A 15,093-nucleotide genomic window follows, 5' to 3' on the forward strand; every position below is an offset into this window, starting at 1 on the left:
TTTATTATGTATGGTGATGTGTGTAAACTTAATAGATATTACTATGTTAATTTAGGTGCCGTCTGTGGTATATATTTGGTACACCTAGTGTGTACATATGTTGTAATGAAAACCATGTTTCTATTTTATTTAATAATATATCACCTCGAGGTATTTCAGTCAGCTCAACTGTGTTGTGTAAGTTATTCCTAGGTCATAGAAAAAGAAAAAAATATACATACTCCACTGTAAGATTGTATTTTCTAAAGTTGCAGCGTCACGACTTCAATATTTGCTAGTTCAAATATCGGGGCGTTATAGGTGTTGCCTTCTGTTGCAAAGTTGACCATCTCCAGTGCACACCAACTGTTTGATAAAAGTCCCCACTCAAGTTCAAAATGCCTAGAACCTGTGCTTCATCCTCCCGGGGGTCCGAGGCCCAAGCTATTTTTCCTCTGCCCACTTTTGAAGAGCAAGAGCTACTGTTTGAGACTACCTTCGCCATTCGCGAAGACTTTCAAAACCATGAGGCGACTCAATGGGCGATTGCCGAGTTTAAGCGAAGGGGACTCAAGAAGCTATTCAAATCGGTCACCTCCACCGCCTACCGGAAGTTGGTCATTCAATTCTATGACAAACTTTCCCACGACTGTAACAATTCGGCTGCTCTCTCTTCAAAGGTGCAAGGCCAAGCTATTGATGTGACTAGTGTTGTGCAAATTTATTTAACTCGCAAGTTCACAAATCAATTGTAGTTAATGGATTGCAAGTGCGAGATCGAACCCATAGGGAATTGTATTCTTGAAAGCAATTTTAAATCTAAATTAATTAAACCCTAGTCTAGTTCCAAATTTTTGAGAGATTTTTTTGTTTGAATGAAAAAGCAAAAGCATGAGCAATTTAAAGTGATTGAAATCTTATAACGAAGCACTAAGGTTTTGGAATCCGCACCCACAAATTCATAACAACATAATTTCATGATCTATAATATTCCCCAAAGTTCTCACATATAAATCTTAAGTTTGTTTGACTATTGCTTCAAAGAATTAATCAAAAGATCTCATGTGTCCATTCATAACCCAAATCACAAAAAAAATCCAATATTCGATCAAATCATTAATTGTATCCGTAAATCACAAGAAAATATCCAATCTTTATCAAAACATCAATTGTATCCAGAGAATAAATCACAAGGGAAATCCAATTTTTAACAAAGAAAACCAAGCAATCAATTGTATTGAATAATCTTAAATCATCAAGTGTATCCTTGAATCATAAAAGATATCCAAGAGTTATTCAATCCAATTGATTAGAAGTAAAACAATAGAGCAATTAAACCATTAAATTGGGAAATATTACATACATGAAACAAAGTTGCTAATCATAAGTGAGGCTTCATCTTCAACCTTAGTTGAAGGTTTAGCCTCTCATGTTATTGAAAGACAAAACAAAATTGATTGAATTCATAATGTAAAATCGAGTACTTACAAATAAGAATCACAAAATAGAGATCCAAAAGCTAGGAAAACCTTAAACTCTCTTCTTTCTCCTCTGCAATCTTCAAATTCGTAGCCCCCCCCCCCCAACTAATCTGATAATTCCCTATTTATAGACCTAAAACTTAGGGTTTACAAGTTGAAATCGGATACAATTCGTCCAGGTTTGTACCATTTAATTGCAGGACGATTTTGGAATAGTAAACGTCCGAATTAGGAAAACCATATTTCACAATGAATTGTATTATTTTGAGTTAGCTTTCCAACACCACTTGAATCACCTCAATCGAATATGTGAGTGAAAAGTTATGATCAAAATACTGAGACGTGTAGAATCTGAATTTGAATCCAATTCGAAATTTTATCCAATCTTATCCTTAATCCGATTTACCCATTTCTTGGATTTGGTTCAACTTAACCACATCATCTAGGTCTTCTCAAAGTATGTTTTCTTCCAAAAAGTAGTTTTTCTTCAACACCTACAAAATACTAAAAACACAAAACTAACACAGAACATCAGATAATAACACAACTAAAGGATTAACACAAGTAAATTAAGGGGTCCAAATATGCAATACTTGGCACACATCAAACACCCCCAAACTTAACTTTTGCTAGTCCCTTAGCAAAACAAAATGAAAAATAGAATGAAAACAAAACAAAACAAAACATAAATCCTCTTTCGTGGGAGAGACGATTGCATTTAGCATATGCAACAAGCCTTTTAAACCCCTAGGCATCCCTAGAGGACGAGTGAAGTCTTGTGAGGGCTTAACATGAATGATACCCACAAACATTGTAGTACTATGTTGTTAACAAGAAAGAAGTTTCACATAAACCATGGTTCTTATTCATGAGCAAACTTAAAAAAAAACAAACACCATCATCACTGTCAAAAGGAAATCCAGAATCAAATCACTTATAAATGGACAATTTAGACCTCATATGTTCTGAAAAGTGTAAAGTGTAATTAGGATACAATCATGAAGCTTCCAGCTTAAACTCAAGACAAGTTCCATAAAATTTGTAAAAAACTCTATCAAATGAAACAACCAAGGCAAGATATGCATTTTTTTTTTCTTTTTTTATTTTTTTACAGGCTCTGCAATGTCTAACTCCCTTAAGCTTTCTAATTGACTCATGTAACAAGTGTTAAGCCAATGACTCCCAAGCCAGGTGGCTTTAGGGCACTAGATATAGAACATCCCTAAGGGCTTATTAACTTAAGTCAAAAAGGCTACGAAGTCAGATTAGCCATATCATAAATCAACACTGAGTTTTACACCTTTTGACGAGAACACTCAATGCTTAATGAGGCAAGAGGTTCGGTTACTCAGCGGAAAACTCAACATGATCTTTCTTTTCTTTTTCCTTCTCTTTATTTATTTATTTATTATTATTATTAGTTTTATATATCTTGCAAGCCAATTGTTATTTATCAATAGGACATCCCACAAATCTCAAAGAGAACAAGCTTAAGCTCAAACATCATACCTCACAGAAAACATGATAATGTGCTCATAAAAATTTATCTCAAAACAAGTGAAAACTCTTTTACCCAAAAATAAGTCAAAGGACTCAGACTCCAAATGACATAATGATGTGTTCAACCCTTTAAGCAAGCTAATGAAATGCAAACCATAGTCACAGTTTAACTCAAACTTGACAAAAACATAGCATAATTTTTTTTTTTTTTCAATTTTTTTTTTCTTGTTAACACAAAAAGACAAATAAAAATAAACAAATAAAAAAATAAATAAATAGACAAAGTGTTTTTCCATACCCCCAAACTTGAATCACACATTGTCCTCAATGTAGGCAGAAACACAATACCAAGAGGTATAAGGAACCAGAGTGAGCAAAGAGACGACCCCCAAACTTACTCGTAATAACACCCGTCCTGAAAAACACAAAAATAAAACAAAAATGAAGATAGACGAAACAACACAAAAAATGACTAAAAATACCAAAGAAAAAGGAATGCCTCCCATAAGTGCTAAGTTTACAGTCTTTAGCCAGACTTTTCACCGCTGATGATTAGGTAGACAACGTAGGATCTTCCAAAGGCAATTCCTCACTCTCCGAAATTTCCAGTTCCAAGAACAGCTTCAACCGCTGACCATTGACCTTGTGAGTACTTCCTTTCTTAGGATCCTCGATTTTGATGGCTCCATGAGTAGAAACTGCACACACTATGAATGGTCCAGTCCATCGGGATTTGAGCTTTCCTGGAAACAGATGCAGACGTGAGTTGTAAAGGAGGACTTTCTGACCAACTTCAAATGATCTTCTCAAGATGTTTTGGTTATGAATCTTCTTCATCTGAGCTTTGTATAGCTTGGCACAATCGTAGGCATCATTCCTCAATTCTTCTAATTCATCTAGCTGTAGCTTCCTTTGATCACCAGCCTTGGTGAGACTGAAATTCAGCTGCTTTATAGCCCAATAAGCCCGGTGCTCTAATTCCACAGGGAGGTGACAAGCCTTGCCATACACGAGTCGGTAGGGAGACATGCCAATTGGAGTCTTGAATGCAGTCCGGTATGCCCACAGAGCGTCATTGAGTCGAAGAGACCAGTCCTTCCTCGTCGGGTTCACCATTTTTTCTAATATCCTCTTGATTTCTCTGTTGGATATTGTTGTGCAAATTTATTTAACTCGCAAGTGCACGAATCAATTGTAGTTTAATGGATTGCAAGTACGAGATCGATCCCACAGAGAATTGTATTTTTGAAAGAGCAATTTATATCTAAACTAATTAAATCCTAATCTAGTTCCGAAAGGGTTTTGATTTTTGAGTTTTGAAAATTAAAGGATAAACATAAACTAAATAAAATAAGTAAATCTAAGGATAAAGGTACTAAGGTTTGGGAATTCACACTCACCAAATCATAACAACATACTTTATGTTCATCAATATGAATCCGAAGTTCTCACAAATTAAATCATAGATATGTTTTACTATGCTTCAAAGAATTAATCAAAACCATCCCATGTATCCATTCATTGACCAAATCACAAAAGGAATCCAAATTAAATTGAAACACCAGATGTATCCGTAGAACAAATCACAAGGGATATCCAATTTTTATGAGTTAAAAGCCAAGCAATCAATCATATGAAATTATCTCAAATCATCAAATGTATCCTTGAATCACAAGAGATATCCAAGAATCACTCCATACAATTGATTAGAAGTAAAACAATTGAAATATAAAACCCAATAAAATCAGAATAATAAAAACTTACATAAAAGTATTGATGTTCTTCATCGGTGAGGCTTCATCCCCAACCTTAGTTGGGAATTTAGCTCCACATAAAAATAAAATCTAAACCTAAACCTAAACCTAAAGAAAAAACTAAACAAAAGAATTTTGCTCTCTGGGATTGTGTATATTTTCTTGAATGCAAAGAAGTCAATTTATAAGCTTAGGGAAGTCCTAGAAGCCCAAGTAAACTTAGATAATTCGGAGGTCTGTCTCCCAGTCAAAATAGAAGTCTGAAATCGGAATAGGATTCGTCCAGATTTGTGTCTCTTAATTGCGGGGCGATTTTGACATAGAAACTGTACGAATTAAGAAAATCCTATTTCACAACAAATTGTAGTATTTTGAGCTAGCTTTCTAATGCCGTTTGAATCACTTCAATCCGATATTTGACCAGAGAGTTATGGTCAAAATACTAAGATGTGTGCAGAATCTGAATTTGAATCCGATCCGAAATCTTATCCAATCTGAACTTTAATCTGATTTAACCTTTTCTTGGATTTGGTTAGACTTAACCACATCATCTAGGTCTTCTCAAAATATGATTTCTTCCAAAATTCGTATTTTTCCCTTTAAAGCTGTAGTTTTTCTTCAATGACCTACAAAATACTAAAAACACAAAACTAACACAAAATATTAAATAACGACACAGCTAAAGGATTAACTAATGTAAATAAAGGGGTCCAAATATGCAATATTTGGCACTTATCAGATATCTCAACTTGCCCACTTGTTTGAGGATGATAAGGAGTTGCAACTTTATGTGTAACAATCCTAAGTCCCTTTAGAGTATTTTTAGTTGACTCGTAGATTTTTTTTTTAAAAAAAAAGGGTTGGCTTAGGTTAACAATGAGAATGGACAAATTAAAAATATATAATAATATTAATAATAATAATAATAATGATAGTAATAATAAGTAAATAAAATAAAAGAGTAATATATATATATATATATGGAAAGCCTAGGCACCGACTTAAAAAAAAAAATAAAAAAAATAAAAACCCTAAGCTCCTCAAAACCTATTTTCTATCTCTTTTCTAAAGCCTATATAATGGTATGGGACAAACTCTTGCCGCACATCAAGAAAGGAAGAGAGAAAGGAAGAAAAAAAAAAGAAGAAGAATCTCCCTGCCCTGTTGTGCGTCAGGTATGGTTTTTGCCTCACATATTGTTTCTTTCTTCTTCTTATATATATATATATATATACTTAATGGAGAGCATTAGTGTTTTGTCAAATTTAGTGTCTTCTTGCCTTGGGTGCCGTGTGGTCTTGTAGTGGGAAAGAGAGGTTTGTTTTCTTCTTGTTTTACTCCTCACGTGCAAATAGTGCAACTATATATATATATATATATATATATATATATATGGTGATTTGAAGGATTTATAAATATATATACATGAGTACTTTAAAGTATATATATATATATAATGATTTGAAGGATTTCAAATATATGTACATCTGAATGTTTCAAAATATATATATATACATAGCATGCTAACGGACGTGTATATATATATATATGGTATTCAAGTTGTTCACCTATATATATAGATGGGGTAGTGGGCAGTATATATATATATATAGTATGGAAGAACTTAAAGTATATATACATAAAGGAGTACTACTAAATAAAATAAATTCTGAAAATTTTATGAGAAAATATACCTAAATACCTAAGTAAGTTCATTCTCAATTTATTAGCAAGCCAACTCATAATAGTAGTAGAATGTTTTGTTGTGACGTGTATGAGGGTAGTAATGTGTCTGTATTTCCTTCAGGAGATTAGTTAGCAGTCAGAGGAAAATTTTACTGCAGTCAAGAGGTAAGTGAATTTATTATCCCTTCCATAAAAATTATCATGTCATGCTATTTATGCAATTTTGTTTTCAATTGCAAATGATTATTTTGTTTATATTATGGAATTTTGCTATATGCATGACAAGTTTGAGAAAAAGAAATATTGTGAAAATAGTGATGTTTATAAAGAGAATTTTGAGACAATGATCATAAACCCTCCTACATGTTGCCCTAGAGAAGTACAAGAAATGAGAAAAGAGTGTTATAAAATGAGGGCACATGTAGGGAGGAGTGTATTTTTGGCCCAAGAGAAACAAGAGAAAAGCTCGGTACCGATGCTAAGGATGGAGGCGCAACCGCTGAAGGAGGCTCTGCCAGAAGGTGGTTCCATCATAGTTTTATTTTTGCCATGCTGAGTGCACCCAGAGTTAATCGGCTGGCCAGGGGACGGGGCTGCGGCCACAGTATCTCATCCCAGGTCGCAAGGACCGCGCAACCCTAGTATATGGGGGTAACAGTATACATGGGCCCTAGTATGAGATAAAAACTCATAAATTTTATTGATGAAAATATATTTTAATTGCTTTCTGTTTTCTTTAAAAATATACTGGGAATATATGTAGTTATGAGTTCCATTTTTCAAAACGGGACAAGGAGTAAAACTGCTCATGGTTGTGGATTTCACTTACTGGGCCCCCTTTGGGCTCATCAGTTTTTATTTCTTGTTTCAGGTGGTGACCAGGCTGCACTAGGAGGCCGGAATGGGGGCGGGCGTATTTAGGATTTCTTATGATTTCATATTAGTCAAGTTAATAAGTGCGTTGGCACAGTTTTCTTTCAGAAATTGATAGATTTATTTTAATAAGGATATCTATCTCGTTGTGAGACATATTTCTGTTAAACAAGAATATTTCAGTTTAGTTATCATTTTTTAGACATGATATTCTAGACTTTCATGCATTCATTGTTATACTAGTATTGTTTAGTTGATAAACCTTATGGATCTTTGCGAGTAAGAAAATCATTAACAAACCTAACCCTAACGGGCTGGGGATGTTACATTATGAGTAATACCATACTTCTTCATGAGTTGCTCAAAATATCGGTTGCAGAAATGCTTCCGCCCATCACTGATGATGGCACGTGGTGTCCCAAAACGTGCGAACACATTTTCCTTCAAAAATTGCAACACGACTCTGTGATCATTAGTCTTGCAGGCAATAGCCTCCACCCACTTGGAAACATAATCCACCGCCACAAGGATGAAAAGATACCCATAAGAATTAGGGAAGGGACCCATGAAATCAATGCCCCAAACATCAAACAACTCCACAATAAGGATCGGGTTCAGCGGCATCATATTCCTTCTTCCAATGCTCCCCAACTTCTGGCATCTATCACAGGCTGAACAGTAGGCATGGGCATCACGAAAGATGGAGGGCCAATAGAATCCACTTTGAAGAATCTTCGCCGCAGTCTTTTTAGAACTGAAGTGGCCTCCACATGCATGATCATGGCAAAAAGATAGGACATTTTGCTGGTCATTTTCAGGAATGAATCTCCTTATAATCTGATATGGGCAGTATTTGAACAGGTAAGGATCATCCCAAAAGAAGTACTTCACCCCAGCCAAGAATTTTGATTTGTCTTGCCTGGTCCAATGTGATGGCATTTGGGCAGTGACAAGGTAGTTCACTATGTCTGCGAACCATGGTGCAAGATTTTGAGAGATGTACATAAGTTGTTCGTCAGGAAATGTCTCAGCAATCGGCACAGCATTATCATTAAAGTCCACAACCAACCTGGATAGATGATCAGCTACCACATTCTCGGAACCCTTCTTGTCCCGAATTTCAATATCAAACTCTTGTAGCAACAGAATCCACCAGATGAGATGAGATTTAGCATCTTTCTTTGACAATAGATATTTCAACGTAGCATGATCAGAGTAGACTAAGACTTTAGATCCTAGCAAGTAAGATCTAAACTTATCCAGAGCAAACACTACAGCTAACAACTCCTTTTCAGTAGTGGAGTAGTTAAGTTGTGCATCATTCAGAGTCTTGCTGGCATAGTATATGACATGCGGAATCTTCTCTACTCGCTGACCCAAAACGGCTCCAACAGCATAATCGGAGGCATTACACATTATCTCAAACGGAACCCCCCAATTAGGTGGCTGAATGATTGGTGTAGAAGTTAAGGTCTTTTTCAGAATCTCAAAGGCTGTCTGGCACTTGTCATTGAAATCAAAAGGAACATCTTTTGCCAATAGATTACATAGAGGTCTTGCTATCTTGCTGAAGTCCTTGATGAATCTTCTGTAGAACCCAGCATGTCCCAGAAATGACCGAACCTCCTTAACTGTCCGCGGGGGCGGAAGGTTAGATATCAGATCAACCTTAGCTCTATCAACCTCAATACCTTTGTGGGAAATTACATGCCCAAAACAATTCCTTGTTTCACCATGAAGTGGCATTTTTCCCAATTCAGAACCAAATTCTTCTCCTTGCACCGTACTAGTACCAATGTGAGATGATGTAGACATTCCCCAAATGATGAACCAAAGACCGAGAAGTCGTCCATGAAGATGTCCAGGTGACGTTCAACCATATCTGAAAAGATGCTGATTATGCATCGCTGAAAAGTGGCGGGTGCATTGCACAATCCAAACGGCATACGGCGATAGGCAAACGTACCGAACGGACAAGTGAAAGTAGTCTTCTCTTGATCTTCGGGGTCCAGTGGAATTTGGTTGTAGCCGGAGTAACCATCAAGGAAACAGTAGTACTCATGGCCTGCCAATCTCTCCAACATCTGATCGATGAAAGGTAGAGGAAAATGGTCTTTTCTTGTCACGACATTTAACTTCCTGTAGTCAATGCACACTCTCCATCCTGACTGCACACGAGTGGGGACCAACTCATTTTCCTTGTTCTTGATAACTGTAATCCCTGCCTTCTTCGGCACCACATGAATGGGACTCACCCATTTGCTGTCAGAGATTGGGTATATGATTCCCGCATCCAGAAGTTTAATTACCTCTGCTCGAACTACCTCTTGCATGGCCGGATTCAACCGTCTCTGTGGCTCGCGAGAAGTTTTAGCATTTTCTTCCAGATGAATCTTATGCATCACTACTGCAGGGCTGATTCCTTTGATATCTTCTATTGACCACCCGATTGCTTCTTTATGCTCTCTTAAAACTTCTAGCAGCTCATGTTCCTGATCACTATCCAAGTCGGCAGCAATGATCACAGGCAAAGATTCTATAGGATCCAGATACTTGTACTTCAGGGTGTCTGGTAGAGGCTTCAACTCTCGCTTGACAGGCTCAGCTGCTAATGAAGATGGATTAGGGGACGATGTCAAAGTAATTTCTGTAGTCTTCGTCTCTATCTCAGGAGTTAAGTCTAACAAGGCGTCAGCTTGTTCCAATAAAGTGTCCAGTGCCATGTCACTTCGCAGTGCAATCAGGCATTCTCCCAAGGGGTTTTCAATATCTGGTTCATTGACAGTTTTCTCTACTATCTCCTCAATTAAGCATGTGCTTCTGACCTCCTCATACTCAAATGGCTGCTTGCTGATATCAAAGATGTTCAGTTCCACTGTCATGTTTCCAAATGATATCTTCATGACTCCCGTTCTACAGTTGATTAGGGCATTAGCCGTAGCTAAAAAGGGACGCCCTAATATGATTGGAACTTGAATTTCTGCATTTTCCGTCTCTGTATCTAAGTTGATGAAGTCCACAGGGTAGTAGAACTTATCAACTTGGATCAGCACGTCTTCAATAATTCCCCTTGGAACCTTCACAGATCTGTCAGCCAACTGAAGTGTAATTGAAGTGGATTTCAACTCTCCCAATCCCAACTGAACATATAATGAATATGGCAGTAGATTTACACTGGCCCCCAAATCCAACAGAGCTTTCTCAACTCGATTGTCACCAATCTTGCAAGTAGTGGTAGGACATCCAGGGTCCTTATACTTTACAGGCATCTTGTATTGCAAGATAGAGCTGACCTGCTCAGTCAGGAAAGCTTTCTTGGGGACGTTCCTCTTTCTCTTGATGGTGACCAAATCCTTCAGAAATTTGGCATAAGAAGGCACTTGCTGGATGGCATCTAGGAATGGAATGTTTATCTGCACTTGCTTGATCACTTCCAAATATCATCGAACTTCGAGCTCTTCTTTGGCGGTTTCAGTCTTTCTGGATACGGAGCTTTGGGTATATACTTTTTGGAAGGATCCTTAGTAATCGGAATGGCAATGTCCGGTCCTGTGTCTTCCGCAGGCTTGTCCAGGTTTTCCTTCTCTTCTGCAGCCTTAGTGGCCTCTTCAGGCATGACCACTTGATTATCCACCTGTTTGCCTGACCTCAGAGTGGTGATGGCTTGTACATGCTCCTGACCATGCATAGAGGCGGAGGAACTTCCAATCACAAATTGCCCTTTTGGGTTAGGCACGGGTTGACTAGGGAACTTCCCTCTTTCTCTTTCCCCCACCTGATTTGCTATCTGGCCAACTTGTCCTTCTACCTTGATCATGGCCTGCTTAAGTTCTTGTATGTCTCTGCTATTATCCATGTTGGAATTCCTCAGCTCCTGTATGGCTTGATTGGTGAAACCTTTTAGCTCTTGTATAGCTTGGGAGTTGGAATTCTTGAGCTCTTGTATAGCTTGGGAGTTGGACCGGTCGACTTTTTCTATTAATGTTTTCATCATGTCTTCCAGTGATGACTGTGGTGCAGGCACTTGAGTGGTAGACTGATAAACAGGCGGTTGAGCTTGTTGAGATGACCTGAACTGATTCTGAGCTTGAGTGGTATCTCTTTGGTTCAATGGCTGATTCTGCTTCCAAGAGAAATTGGGGTGATTCCGCCACCCTGGATTGTAAGTTTCGGAAAACAGCCCAGTGGTGGGTTTTTTGTACTCATTGAAGGCATTGACTTGCTCAGTTGGGTACTCTGTTGACAGAGTTGGGCAGTTTTGAGTGAAGTGCGTTTGACTATCACATAACCCGCATGCATCAACGTGGTAAGTATCTGCTGCATTCACTGGTTTGTTTAAGACCATAGTGTCAAACTGACGCCTGAGAACCTTGAACTCCTCCCTTAATTCAGCATCGTTCCTCACCTCATAGATGCTTCCTGTCTTGGGAGCGGGTTGTTGTCTGTCCCAACTATCTTGAAAATCCCATTGTTGCGCTCGTTCAGCCATTTCATCCAAAGTTTTATAAGCTTCATCCCCAGTAAGACTTAAGAATTCTCTACCATTCATCGTCTCAAGCGAGTTTCGCTCACTTGGTGTTAGTCCCCTGTAGAAAATTTGAACTAGCACCTCATTCTCAAACCCGTGGGGTGGGCATTTTATAGTAAGCTCTTTAAACTTCTCCCAGCTATCGGTGAATCTTTCCCCTTCTTTTTGTCTGAAATTGGTGATCTGTAGACGGAGGGCATTGATTTTGGAAATTGGGAAGAACTTGTGGTAAAACTTGCTTTGCAACATATCCCAAGAAGTGATAGATCCAGGTCTATTGTTGAGTAGCCAGGATTTCGCCCTATCATGTAGGGACAGAGGGAATAACCGAAGGCGCACCGCTTCTGCTGGGGCATTTTGCGTATTAACAATGTCGCAAATTTCCAAAAAAATCCTCACATGAACATATGGATCCTCATTCTCTAATCCTCTAAATGCAGGAAGGTGACCTATTGTACTTGGCTTCAGCTCGAAGCGAGTAGCTGGCAACACTATACATGACGGTGTGTTGGTAATGTTGGGTACGAACAGCTCCCTAAGGGATCTAGGTTGATTTCGTTCTCCCATCTTAACAGACTTTTCCGAATCAGACTCGGAACTTTGAGAATTGGTGGGTGAGTTTGGTGGCTGTCTTAGATTCTCTCTCGCCGTTCTTTCAATTTCAGGAACAAAAGTGTTTAGCTCCAAATTTAAAGATCTACGACCTAACATGCAAAAAGGAACTAACAAACTAACAAACTAACAAACTAACAAACTGAAATTGAATTGAAGTAAATTAAATTATATTAAACTAACTAAACACAATTGCAAGCAGAAATTAATTTAAACAGAAACTAAAAACTCACGAAAAAGGACCAAAAGATTTTGGCTAAAATCTACTGAACTGTTGCAGTTGCTATCTTGGCCACAAGTGTGCATCGATCGTAGCAAGGCTGTAACACAAACAAAACAACAACAAAAAAAAACAAAAAAGAAAAATCTTTTTTTTTTTTTTTTTTGTATTAGTAACACAAATAAAACAAAACAAATTGCAGAAAAATAAAATCCTAATTATAACTAGTAGAAGAATAAAACCGATCTAGAAATAAATTGGTTTCAAAAAATAAACAATTCCTCGGCAACAACGCCAAAAACTTGTTGTGCAAATTTATTTAACTCGCAAGTGCACGAATCAATTGTAGTTAATGGATTGCAAGTGCGAGATCGAACCCATAGGGAATTGTATTCTTGAAAGCAATTTTAAATCTAAATTAATTAAACCCTAGTCTAGTTCCAAATTTTTGAGAGATTTTTTTGTTTAAATGAAAAAGCAAAAGCATGAGCAATTTAAAGTGATTGAAATCTTATGACGAAGCACTAAGGTTTCGGAATCCGCACTCACAAATTCATAACAACATAATTTCATGATCTATAATATTCCCCAAAGTTCTCACATATAAATCTTAAGTTTGTTTTACTATTGCTTCAAAGAATTAATCAAAAGATCCCATGTGTCCATTCATAACCCAAATCACAAAAGAAATCCAATATTCGATCAAATCATTAACTATATCCGTAAATCACAAGAAAATATCCAATCTTTATCAAAACATCAATTGTATCCAGAGAATAAATCACAGGGGAAATCCAATTTTTAACAAAGAAAACCAAGCAATCAATTGCATTGAATAATCTTAAATCATCAAGTGTATCATTGAATCACAAAAGATATCCAAGAGTTATTCAATCCAATTGATTAGAAGTAAAACAATAGAGCAATTAAACCATTAAATTGGGAAATATTACATACATGAAACAAAGTTGCTAATCATAAGTGAGGCTTCATCTTCAACCTTAGTTGAAGGTTTAGCCTCTCATGTTATTGAAAGACAAAACAAAATTGATTGAATTCTTAATGTAAAATCGAGTACTTACAAATAAGAATCACAAAATCGAGATCCAAAAGCTAGGAAAACCTTAAACTCTCTTCTTTCTCCTCTGCAATCTTCAAATTCCTAGCCCCCCCAACTAATCTGATAATTCCCTATTTATAGACCTAAAACTTAGGGTTTACAAGTTGAAATCGATTACAATTCGTCCAGGTTTGTACCATTTAATTGCAGGACGATTTTGGAATAGTAAACGTCCGAATTAGGAAAACTCTATCTCACAATGAATTGTAGTATTTTGAGTTAGTTTTCCAACGCGGCTCGGATCACCTCAATCAGATATGTGAGTGAAAAGTTATGGTCAAAATACTGAGACGTGTAGAATCTGAATTTGAATCCAATTCGAAATTTTATCCAATCTTATCCTTAATCCGATTTACCCATTTCTTGGATTTGGTTAAACTTAACCACATCATCTAGGTCTTCTCAAAGTATGTTTTCTTCCAAAAAGTTTTTTTCTTCAACACCTACAAAATACTAAAAACACAAAACTAACACAGAACATCAGATAATAACACAGCTAAAGGATTAACACAAGTAAATTAAGGGGTCCAAATATGCAATACTTGGCACACATCAACTTGGGCCGACATTGCAGCAACACTTCAATGCAATGATGAGCACCCTCCAGAAGCTGCACATCTTGGCGAGCAACCACCCCGATACTATGTGGCGGAAATCATTGAGGATATGTGCCAAGGGCACTATGCTGATGCCCACCATAATCCGGCAGCCAATCCAAGCTACCTTAAAAGCTTTGGTTTGTGGACTCAATACTACACCGCAATGCCTTCCCCTTGGGACACAAAACTAAAAGGCGTGATCAATTTCTCCAAACCCTCTATGCCTTCCACAAAGATGCTTGGTACTCCATTCCCGTCATCATTTGGAACCAAATACATAAATTTTGGAATGGAGTGCACATTGGGGGAGCAGAGTCCACTCATTCATGGGGGTTGCTTTTCCCATACCTCATCCCGTATATTCTTCGGAAAAAGGGCATCAAGGGCACCTCAGCTGATGAGCCAGTAACTACTACTCCTATATTTGGCATTCGCCAATGGAAAAAAAGCTGCTCCCATATGCCCCAGATACTCCTAACACCAGCAGCTGGTGAAAGAGAGAGTGAGGCCGAGCCAATGGCCGAAGATGAACCGGCAGCTGAGCCAGCAGCAGCAGAAGAGGAGGAGGCTCCAATCATTTTTCAATCCGCATAGTACTGCTCCATTAGTGAAGAGATGGCAGGCCTTCGAAGGGAATTGGCTAATCAAAGAAGGGAAGCTTGGGAAGACAAAGCATTAATGGATAAAAGACTAGCTACCTTGGAAGAATTGATGCAGACCATAATTAACCGTTTACCACCA

General features: G+C 37.5%; 1 non-coding gene across 1 annotated transcript; it reads left to right on the forward strand.

Moving 5' to 3' along the window:
* Positions 1-11,892: 11,892 nt before the first annotated feature.
* Positions 11,893-11,999, forward strand: LOC132180152 (small nucleolar RNA R71). The gene has a single exon (XR_009440046.1). It is a non-coding gene; the product is annotated as a small nucleolar RNA R71 (small nucleolar RNA).
* Positions 12,000-15,093: the final 3,094 nt, after the last annotated feature.

The sequence above is a fragment of the Corylus avellana genome, chromosome ca4 (assembly GCF_901000735.1).
Source record: "Corylus avellana chromosome ca4, CavTom2PMs-1.0".
Lineage (NCBI taxonomy): Eukaryota > Viridiplantae > Streptophyta > Magnoliopsida > Fagales > Betulaceae > Corylus > Corylus avellana.